Raw genomic sequence first — 11678 nt, 5'->3', positions numbered from 1 at the left:
GATATGCTTTCTTTCTGTTTTCTTTTTCCATTGTGTTACTTTTATAGATATTTTATTTGTGGTAACCATGGAACTCACATAAAATAAAGCAATCTGTTGTAAACTGAAATCTAGTAGAAAACTCCTACACTTCATTTCTTTACCCCACATGTACCTTGTTACTTATGTTGTAATTTACAACTGTTTTTAGTTTGAATCCATTAACATATTTTAGATATAATTATTTTAATACTTTTGTCTTTTAACTTTTATACTAGAATTAAGTGATTTACCTACTTCCATTTTAGTAATATGTTTATATTTAGTTATCATGTTGCTACTTAGCTTTTTTATTTCAATTTGAAGAACTCTCCATAGCAACTCTTGCAAGATAGATCAAGTAGAGATTAATTCCCCCAGCTTTTGTTTATATGATGAAGTTGTTCTTGCTCCTTCATTTTTAATGGATTAATTTGTCTAAAGTATTTTTGCTTGACTGTTTTTTTTCTTTATCACTTTGAGTAAATAGTTCCACTCCCTTTAGGCCTAAAAGATTTCTATTTAAAAAAATCTGTGTACAGTCTTGTAGGGAATCCCTTGTGCATGATAGTCTTAATTCCTTTGCTGCTATCAAAATTCTCTCATTGTCTTTGACTTTTGACAAGTTGAATATAATTTGAGTCATTATGGATTTCTTTGGATTCACTTTACTTGAGATCCTTCGGGTTTCCTGGATCTAGATGTCCATTTTGTTTCCCAGGTTTAGAAAATTTTTAATCATTATTTCTTTGAATAAGCTTTGCTTCTTTATTCTTCTGTGACTCATATAAAACATATACTGTTCTTCTTATTGATATCCCATAAATACTTTAAACTTTCTTACTTTTTTTTTCCTTTTTGCTCTTCTAAATTAACTTAAAATATCTTCAAGTTACCTAGTTCTTTCTTCTACTCAGTCTAGTCTGACATTGAACTCCTCTATTCAATTTTTCAATCCAATTATATTCTTTAGCTCCAAAATTAATATTTGGCTCTTTTTAAACATTTTTCTCTTTGTTCAAATTTTCACTTAATTTTCATGCATTATTCTAAACACATTGGGTGTAATGAGCATTTTGATAATGGTTATTTTTAATTCTCTGTTTGGTAATTCATATATCTCCATTTCATTAGGAGTATTTTCTGGATTTTTAGCTTGTGATTTTTTTTTTTTAATCATGTTTCTCTATCTCTTTTTTAAATTTGTCTTGACTCTGTGTTAATATCTGTATGTTAGGCAAAAGTGCCACCTTTCTCAGTACTTGTGGATTGGCTCCATACATGAGATGATGTTCATCAATCCAGCCAGTCAGAGCTTCTGTAGGCCTCTCAAATGTTTGTGTAGGTCCAAACCACCCTTTTTGTTCTTATTTCTTACAAGAGACAGAAACTAACCCTTTGTGTGGTAACTGGAAAGAACCAGAACATTAAATGCACTGTCTAACTCTTTCTTTCCCCAGAAACAAGCTTGGAACTGGAGTTTTTCACTAGTTGTCCTAGTAGGAGTGTTGGGGGTGGGGGATGGTGGTGGTGAGTATTTGTGTCATAGTTCAAATAACTTTTATTCTTAGTGGTTCTGACATCTATAAAATGTCATGTCCCATCAGTGCTCTGATTCATGCAACAGAAAAGCCAATCCTTTGGGCAACCTCTGAAAAAGTCTGAAATTTCAATATACAGTCCAATTCTGTTCCTACCCAAAGAAAAGCTGGGAGCTGTTTTTGTTGTTGTTTTTAACCTGCTCATTCCATGTTGAGCAGAAGGAGGAGCCATGGTAAGTGTCCATGCATTAATTTAATCTATTCCTTGTTCTCTGTTGATCCTCAAGGTCTGACATATGCTGAGTCCCATCTGTACTCTGAACAAGGCAAGACAAAAAATAATCCCTCAGTAAGACCAAGAAAATTTGGAATGTTGAGTGTGTGACCCCACTTCTTTCCCTCCCTAGGACAAAGTTAATGGCTAGTTTTTTGTTTGGTTGGGTTGGGTTTCTTTCTTTTTTTTTTTTTTTTTTTAAGATTTTATTTATTTGTCAGAGAGAGAGAGGGAGCGAGAACGAGCACAGACAGACAGAATGGCAGGCAGAGACAGAGGGAGAAGCAGGCTCCCTGCCAAGCAAGGAGCCCAATGTGGGACTCGATCCCAGGACACCGGGATCATGACCTGAACCGAAGGCTGCTGCTTAACCAACTGAGCCACCCAGGCATCCCTTGAGTTGGGTTTCTACTTGCTCACTCTGTGCTGAGCCAGAAGGAACTATGGTGAGTGCCCACTCACAAGTTCAAACAACCACCTTTGTTCTCTGTATCCATAGGAATCTAATGTAAGCAAGGTCCTGTCAATGCTTCAAGACAAGTAATTAATGCTAATTTCTTGGATGGCACCCAAAAAAGAATTTTGGATGTGTAGTCCATATCTTTTCTTCCGGAGAGAGATGCTGGGAGCTGGTTTTTGTTTTTTGTTTTTGTTTTCTCCCTATCCACTTGTTGTGTTGAGCTTAAAATGTAGCTGTGGTGAGTTGATGTGTTCAGATTAAATTGCTGTCTTTGTTTTCTATAGTTCCAAGTTTCTAGCATATGTTGATTTTGTCAACACTGAGACAGGTGAGATAGAAGCTATCCCTTGGGCTGCACCCAAAATACTTGGAATGTTGTCTGTGGTCCAATTTTCTCTCTCTTCAGGGATAAGCTGGGACCTAGAAATTTCTTCCTAATTATATGGCAATGTAACAAGGGTGGGAATTATGGCAAGAGGATGTGTCCAATTTTTCCTCAGTTTTATAGCTGGCTTCATACTTGCCCATACTGCAAAAGCCTTTCACCTCAACTAGTTTTTGGATTTCTCATAATAAGAATTGATCTGTGTATTGCTATTGAATCAAGGTGTCCATTGGGAAAGAAAGCCCAGGGCTTCCTATTTTGCCATCCTGCTTACATGTCTTGAGCCTTGTTTTTATGCCAGCATTTTGCAAAATATCAGACACTTATTGCTTATGGATTAAGGATAGAAAGTAACATACTGTTGAAACCTTTATGCTATTGACTTATTGAATCATATATTCATTTTTAAAATTGAGTCTCTTGTTTACTAAACACCTTTTTCCTTAATATGAAAGATTCCCCATAGGAAAGACTGCTCATTCCAGATAAAATGGCCAACTCAACACACTTAATAAACAAATTGCTCCAGGCTAGGTTCCTTGAAGAAGTCAAATAAAGAGTGTCCTTCTTTTCTGCATGGCTTCTGGACAAAATGAGAAGGAAGATAAAGGGTCAGCAGATGCAGAATCAACATATGTCCTTTACTACTGATAAAGGTTAAGAAGGACATAATGTGAAAATCAAAATTGCTTTGCTTACTGGATCCACAAAAAGAGACTGATTTACCAACAGGACAGCTTTACATTGGGTCAACCTCTCTTACAAAAGAACCTGCCACCTGAGAGAAATAAAAAGGAAGTGTGATATCTGTGAACACTCCTAGAAGGCAGGAAACAAGAATGGTTTACCCCTATAGCATTCCAATTAATGTACACAAGTCTAAATTATAATGAGTGTGATACATTAATACTGAAACCAAATTATCAATGGATTATTTTTAAAAATAAGAATCAAGAAGTTTTGCTAGATTTTTGTCTTAAAGATTTAATTTCATTCATTAATGATGTCACTGATTTCTGTTAGTAATTAATACATCATTATAGCTTTTATTTATTTCTTAATGACAAGGCTTTGGTTATAATTCTCCTATGTTAATTTAGTGGAAGCTATCCAGTGGCAATCTATTAGATTTTCCCAGTTAAATTAGCATGATGGGCTTTTAATAGATCTTTTAATAAACATTATGATCAAGAACATTGTGAGATTAAAATCACTTTCATGACATTTTTGACTTTGTGTAGTAATAGTCTTCAGTCATTGATTCTGGTCCTCTGAGTAATAACTCAAAATGCATTATTAATATATTTCTATACTGTTAGCAGTGACAAAGTGAACATGAACTAGGCCAAATTTAACAAGATTTTGTTAATACAATATTTAATTAGTTAATCTAAAGTTTTCATTTCCTGTCATTGTGGTTCTCTGACTCTGTGATCTTTCCCAGTAAAATATAAACAGAAGAGATGAGATTTGATTTAGAATTGCAACAGTAATAGATGTACCATCTATTTGCATTTATGTACTTTATGTCTTAGGGTTCAGACCACTCGCAAAGTCAAATCTTGAGTTTAACTTAACCTAAGTGTAAAACCACATTTCCTCTGGAATCTGAATTCTTAAGATTTTCATGTTCAGTTGGTGACTCCTTCTCTTTGCTTTGTGAAAAAACGCATCTAGATTCCTTGAATTAGTGAAAGCAGGAGAACCTCAATAACTGAACCTGTTTTCTGTCTTAAGAGAAGGCAGCTAAGCCGCATGCTGAGATTCTCCTAGGACATATTTGAAAGGAATTTCGGCAGGTGGTTGAGACTTGTCCTTTATGCAGCTGTGGTAATGGAATGAAAATTGCTTACTCTGGGAACATTGACTGTATCATCCTTAAATTATCTGTGCACTACTTAAGTAGTTTACATTGCTGTAGGGCTAGGAAGGCTCAGTTATGTTGCCATCCTGCCATCAGCACTGACTATATACACTGAGTACTCAACACAAGCAAAGCAAATCATACTATATTTTTTATTTTAAACTTTTATTACATTTTTATTGCTATGTAATATATTGTGAGTAAGAAAAGGTAAAATATATGTGTAAAGACAAAAATGGATTTAGGAAAACTTTTCCTGTAATCTATCATTTAAATATAAACACCTAATATTTTAGATAATAACTATTCAGTATATTTATGTAAGAAGTATGTGTGTTTTTCTTTATTTTCCCTCAAACACTCATGTAATAAGGAATCATGTAACACTAATATATCAAGAACACTCTGGGGTGCTTGGCTGATTCAGCCAGTAGAGCATACAGCTCTTGATCTCGGAGTTGTGAGTTCAAACTCCACATTGAGCCTAGAGCTTACTTAAAAAGCAATGAAATCTCTTCAGGGCAAGCATTAACAGGCATTTTGAAAGACTGTAGAAAAGCACAGTATTGGCATGCATTAAAAATGAAGACGGAAATTGGCATATGTGTGCTATTTGCTCCATCTCTTCCGGAATCTTACTAAATGGAAAATACCCCATTTCTATAATCCTGTAAAGCTGGAACTTGTAAAGCCAAAGGGTCTGCGATTGTTTAAGTTAAAAATAACTTTTAAATAGCCCAGAAATGGATATTCTAAATATTCTAAATGGATATTCTAAACTCTGACTTGTGTTTAAGAACTTTTTAGCTATATAGTCAAAGCTTGCACATAATATGTGATGCAATACAATTTTGAAAGCACATCGAAAATTTAGGGGACTTGGGGTGAGTAAGTGATTATAAAATGAGGGTAAAGGAACAAAATATTAACATTAAAAAAAGAAGAACTTGTAGTTCTTCCTCAGACTTAATTTGTCTAATATTGTGGAGACTGAAGGAATATACTGCCATTTCATCACATAGGGTCATTTGTACTATGATGTCCTGAAAATGTGTCAGATTTTACTAGGGGATCAGAGTAATTAGATTCAGGATAAAAATGTTTCAGTGAATTTCTTATACAGAAAATTTCTTATACAGATGTGAAACTTCATGTAGCTCCCTTAAAGAAGAACTTTGGTTCAGCACACCATCTACATTGAATTAGGATACAGTTCCAAGTGTCTCATAACTATTCCCTTGATCTCTTGTAACCATACTAAACAGGGCCATCAAAAGTGATATTCTTGATACTTAAAACATAATGTCATTCTCTTGCCCTACTTCCTCCTTCTGGGCACATGGTATCATCTTCTATTTGTTTTTTGTTGTTGTTGTTGTTTACTGTGGTAAAACATTTACAATATATAACATAAAATTCACCATCTTAGCCATTTCAAAATGTATGCAGTTCAGTGGCAATTAGTGCAATGGCGTGCAATAATCCCTACTATATAGTTTCAGAATGATTTCATCATGCCAAAATGAAACACTGTACATCCTAAGCAGTAACCCTGTGGTCATCTATCTCCTCAGCCCCTGGTAACAATTTATGTGCTTTGTGCCTCTATGGACTTACTCTTCTGTTTATTTCATATAAATGGAATCCTATAATCTGTGGCCTTTTGTGTCTGGTTTATTTCACTTAGCATAATGTTTTCAAGGTTTATCCATGTTGTAGCATGTGTCAGTACTTCAGTACTTTTTATGGATAACCAGGGTTCCATTGTCTGCGTATACCACATCTTGTTTAGCCACTTATCAGTTGACTGATAGATACTTAGTTGTATCCACACTTTGGCCATTGGGAATAGTGCCGCTATGAATATTTATATACACATTTTTGTTTGAATATCTGCATTCAACTATTCTGAGTGTGTATCTAGGGGTTAGAATGTCTGGATCATATGATGACTCTGTGTTTTACTTATTGAGAAACTGCCAAACTCTTTTCCATAGCAGCTGAACCATTTGACATCCCTACCAGCACTGTATGAAGGTTAAGATTTCTATACATCTTGGGGTGCTTGAGTGGCTCAGTGGGTTAAAGCCTCTGCCTTCAACTCAGGTCACGATCTCAGGGTCCTGGGATCAAACCCCACATCGGGCTCTCTCTTCAGTGGGGAGTCTTCTTCCCTCCTCTCTCTCTGCCTACTTGTGAACTCTGTCAAATAAAAAAAATAAAATATTTTTTAAAAATTCCTATATATCCTTAGCAACAATTGTTTTGATTTTTTTATTATTATAGCTATCCTAGTGGGTGCAAAGTGGTATGTCGTCATGGTGGTTTGTATTTTAATCTTCCTAATAACAAATGATATACAGCACTTTGCATGTGCTTTTGGCAATTTTTGTAACTTCTTTGGAAAAATGTTCATTGAATTCTCTTGCCCATATTTTAATAGGGTTATTTGTCTTTCTGTTGTTGGGTTATACATTTTCTTTATGTATTTATGTATTCTTAATACTAAACACCCTGATCACACATGATTTGCAAATATTTTCTACAAATGTATGAGTTGTCTTTGGCTCTCTAGTGTCCTTTGCACAAAAGCTTTAAGCTTTGATAAAGTTTCATTTGTCTGTCACCTTGTGTTAGTCATATTCTTTGTGTCATAACTAAGAAATCGTTGTCATATCCCAGGTCACGGTTTCCCTGTTTTATTTTCATAGTTTTAGCTCTTAACTTTAGGCCTTTAATCTATTTTGAGTTAATTTTTAAGTATCGTGTGAGGTAAGGGTACAAATCTATTGTTTTGTCTGTTGCTATACAGTTGTCTCAGTACCATTTATTGTAAAGACTGTTCTTTCCCCCCCATAAATGGTCTTGGCACCTTTGTCAAAAATCAATTGGCCATAGATACTTGATTTCTGTACTTTCAAGTCTACTTCATTGGTTAATATGTTTATCCTTATGTCAGTGCCATACTTGTTTAATTACTGTACATTTGTAGTTAGTTTTACAAAGAGGAGCTGTGAGTCCCCTGTTTTTGTTTTCCTTTTTTGATAGTGTTTTGGCCATCCAGAGGATCTTGAAATCCCACATTAATTTTAGGATCAGATTTTCATTTCTGCAAAATGGTCATCGGACTTTAATAGCAATTTCATTGATTAGGTAAATTGCTTAGAGGTATACTGCCATTTTAACAAAATGAAGTCTTCCAGTCCATGAACATGAGACATCTTTACATTTATTTAAGTCTTTTAAGATTTATTTCATCAGTGTTTTGTGGGTTTTGGTGTACACGTTTTATACTTTGTTAAAATTACTCCTAAGAATTTTATTCTTTTAATGTTATTATAAATGGAATTCTTTTCTAAATTTTCTTTTTTGGATTGTTTATTGATAATATATAGAAATGTAAGTAATATTTGTGTGTTGATGTTGTATTCTGCAACTTTTTTCCAATTTGTTCATTACTCCAAGAGTTGCATTTGTGGATTTTTAAAGTTTTACATATATAAGATACTGTCATCCAAGAATAAAGGTGATCTTACTTCTATTACAACTTAGATGCCTTTTATTTATCTTTATTGCCTAAATGCGTAGGCTATAAATTCTAATGCAATTTTGAAGTGCAAAAGTGTCTTTTTCCTGATTGTGAGGGGAAAGCTTCAGTTTTTCACCTTTGCTAATTATGTTAGATGTGGGTTACTTATAAAGAACCTTTATCTTATTGAGAATTATTGAATCTTATCTAGTTCTAGTTTATTGACTCTTAACCAGTTCTAGTTTATTGAATCTTATCATCATGAAATGGTGCTGGATTTTATGAAATTTTTGTTTGTTTGTTTTGTTTTGTTTTTTGAATCATTTGAGATGATCATATTTTTTGTTTGTTTTTGTTGCTTTTTGTCTTTCTTTACTAATGGGGCATGTAATATTGACTTTTATATATTCGACTACTTTTGCATTCCTAGAATAAATTCCACTTGGTCATGGTGTATAATCCTGTAAATAGGCTATCAGATTCAGTCTGTTAGCATATTGTCCAGGATTTTTGCTTTTTTGTTCAGAAAAGATATTGCTCAGTTTTCTTGGGATGTCTGGCTTTTTATGAGACTAACCTCACAAAATATGTGAAGAAAGTGTAACCTAAAGTTAAGGAAGGATTTGAGTTAATTATTTGGTAAAAGTTTGGAAAAATTAACCATTAAAGTAATCTTCTCTTGTACTTTTCTTTTTTGGGAGGTTTTATGGGGACATTTCATGAGGTTTTAATTTTCAGTTTTCTTATCACTAATGATTTAAGTACTTCTCATGTACTTATTAGACATTTTTCTTATGTGAAGTATCTGTTAAACTCTGTCCCATTTTTAAGTTGTTAGCTGTCTTTTTATTGTTGGGTTGTAAGAATTGTTAATATATCCTAGACACAAATCAGGTATATATTTGTGACTATTTTTTTTCCACAATATGTGGGTTGCGTATTCAATTTATTCTAACTTTAAAAGAAATTTTTAATACTGATGAAGTTTAATTCTTTGTTATTTTCCTTTAACAAGTATTAGTTTGTTCTGAAATGCTAGAAACTCTGTTTTTCTGGATTTAAGTCCTTTCTCAGATATATGGATTATAAATGACTTCTCTTAATTTGTGTTCTGCTTTTTCTCTTTTTTAATGATGTCTTTTCATGATCAGAAGTTAATTTAATGAAGTCATTTTTGTCAATCCTTCTATTACTGATTAGCTTTTTCTGTATTTCATTTAAGAATTCTTTATCTTGGGACACCTGGGTGGCTCAGTCGGTTAAGTGTCTGCCTTCAGCTCAGGTTATGATCCTAAGATCCTGGGATTGAGTCCTGCATCTGATTCTCTGCTCAGAAGGGAGTCTGCTTCTCCCTCTGCCTGATGTTCCCCACCCCCATCAACCTCCGACAAAGAAATTTTAAAAAAGAAAAGAAAAGAATTCTTTATCTCAAGCTCATGAAGCTATTCTCCTATACTTTATTCCAGAAGTTTTACTGTTTTTCCTTTCACATTTAGGTCTGTGATCTTTTTCCATTTATCCAATTAGATAAGAATCCAATTGGTTTAGGATCATTTGTAGAAAATAAATCCTTTCCCTACTGAAAAGATGATATGTTGTTTTTGTTACAAATTAGGTGATTTTCTCTCTCTATATATGAGTGTTTCTGGACTCTACTTTCAGTTCTATTAAACTGTTCTTGTATCAGTAAGATGAATATTATGAATATGAAACTTTATAGTAGTTTCATATTGAGTAGGATAGGACTTTCAACTCTTTTGAACTTCCTTGATAATTTCATAGAAAATCTAAAAACTTTAGAGTTGTGTATAAATTTTTAATTAGCTTGCCAATTTATATTAAAATTGGCATTGAATTGTATCTGTAAATCTATATGGGACAAATTGACACCCTGACACCAAACAAGATTTATTCCTCCAATACAAGAATATGTATTTCCATTTCCATTTATTTTTCATTCAATTTTCCTCAGCAATGTACAATATTTAATGTAAAGATTATACCCATATATTTTAGATTTATTTTTAGGTATTTAATAGCTCTTGGTGTTATTATAAATGGTATCATATTAAATCTTTCCTTCTTATTAATTATTTTTATTAACATATAATATATTATTTGCCCCGGGAGTACAGTGCTCACTAAATATCTCTCTTTTTTTAAAATTTTATTTATTTAATTGAGATAGCACAATGATGGTGGGGTTGGGGGAGGAGCAGAGGTAGAGGGAGAAGCAGACTTTCCAGAGGGGGTCTGATGCAGGGTCTCCGTCTCAGGACCCTGGAGATCATGACCTGAGCATAAGGCAGATACTTAACTGACTGAGCCACCCAGGGGTCCCTTAAATGTCACTTCTACTATTTGTTTCTTATATATATAAATTTATTTTTGTATATTGGCCATTTAGGTAGAAAACTTGGTAAATTCATTTATTCTAAGACTGTTGGCATATGGAAACATAATTTGCAAATTACATATTGTTTAGTTCATATACATCTCTCACATAGTCTTGTGTCAGTGTGTCCAGGTACAAACTGTTTTCTGGAAGCTTACATGTACAATGTCAAAATAGAATTGGTAAACCTGGTGATTCACAGACCTGTACCCCTGGGGATAAAAATATATGTTTATAAAAAATAAAAAAAAATTAAAGTCTAAAAAAAAAATAGAATTGGTCCAGAGGTACTTGTGTGACATATGGAAGACAGAAGTAAAGCTGTAGCTGTTTTTCACTGAAGGTTCATATGTTCAGATGTGGTATTAGACAGAATCTGACAGATGTATAATAGAAATATCCTTAGTTTCTAGTTTGTTCCTGAATCTCTTTATCCCATGTTTAGGTTTTTTTTCCCCCCAAGTAACACTCACAGACCCATAACCAGACTGTTGCGTACAGACCTAAAGAAATAAACAAACAGGCGACAACTTGCCATAAGCTTCATGTGTTAAATTCCTGTTAAACCTTAAGCTTGTAATTATAAAGGATAAATAACTTAAACCTCTAACAACTTTGCAAAGAGCAAATAACCAATAATAAATATTGTAAGATATTCAGAAGAAATATTTTTAATAAAGGAAGATATAAAATAAGTTTCTACCTTATGATGGGTTTCCTGAAAAAGGCTTGAGGTAGTATATAAAGAAATAGTTATTTAAGATAATTATTTAAGGAAAAACACTATAATTGATCCACAAACAATTTATTTTATATTTAAAATTAAATGTCAACTTCTGGGGATATCAACAATGTAGATTGCTTAATCATTTTTTATTTTAGCACTGTTCAATATGTAGTTTGCAAACAGATAAAATGCCACAAAATTTAAAGTATAAAAAAATTCCGCATGTTAAGTTTGATTTTATGCACATCTATTCTAATTGAGATTAGACAAAAAATCCAGCTCTTTTTTTTTTGAAAATTCATCTTTTTTTAAAAAAAAGATTTTATTTATTTATTTTACAGAGAGATCACAAGTAGGCAGAGAGGCAGGCAGAGAGAGAGAGGGGGAAGCAGGCTCCCCGCTGAGCAGAGAGCCTGATGTGGGGCTTGATCCCAGGACCCTGGGACCATGACCTGAGCTGAAGGCAGCGGCTTAACCCACTGAGC

Source organism: Mustela nigripes, chromosome 6, assembly GCF_022355385.1.
Source record: "Mustela nigripes isolate SB6536 chromosome 6, MUSNIG.SB6536, whole genome shotgun sequence".
Lineage (NCBI taxonomy): Eukaryota > Metazoa > Chordata > Mammalia > Carnivora > Mustelidae > Mustela > Mustela nigripes.
Note: the sequence above shows the minus strand (reverse complement) of the source record.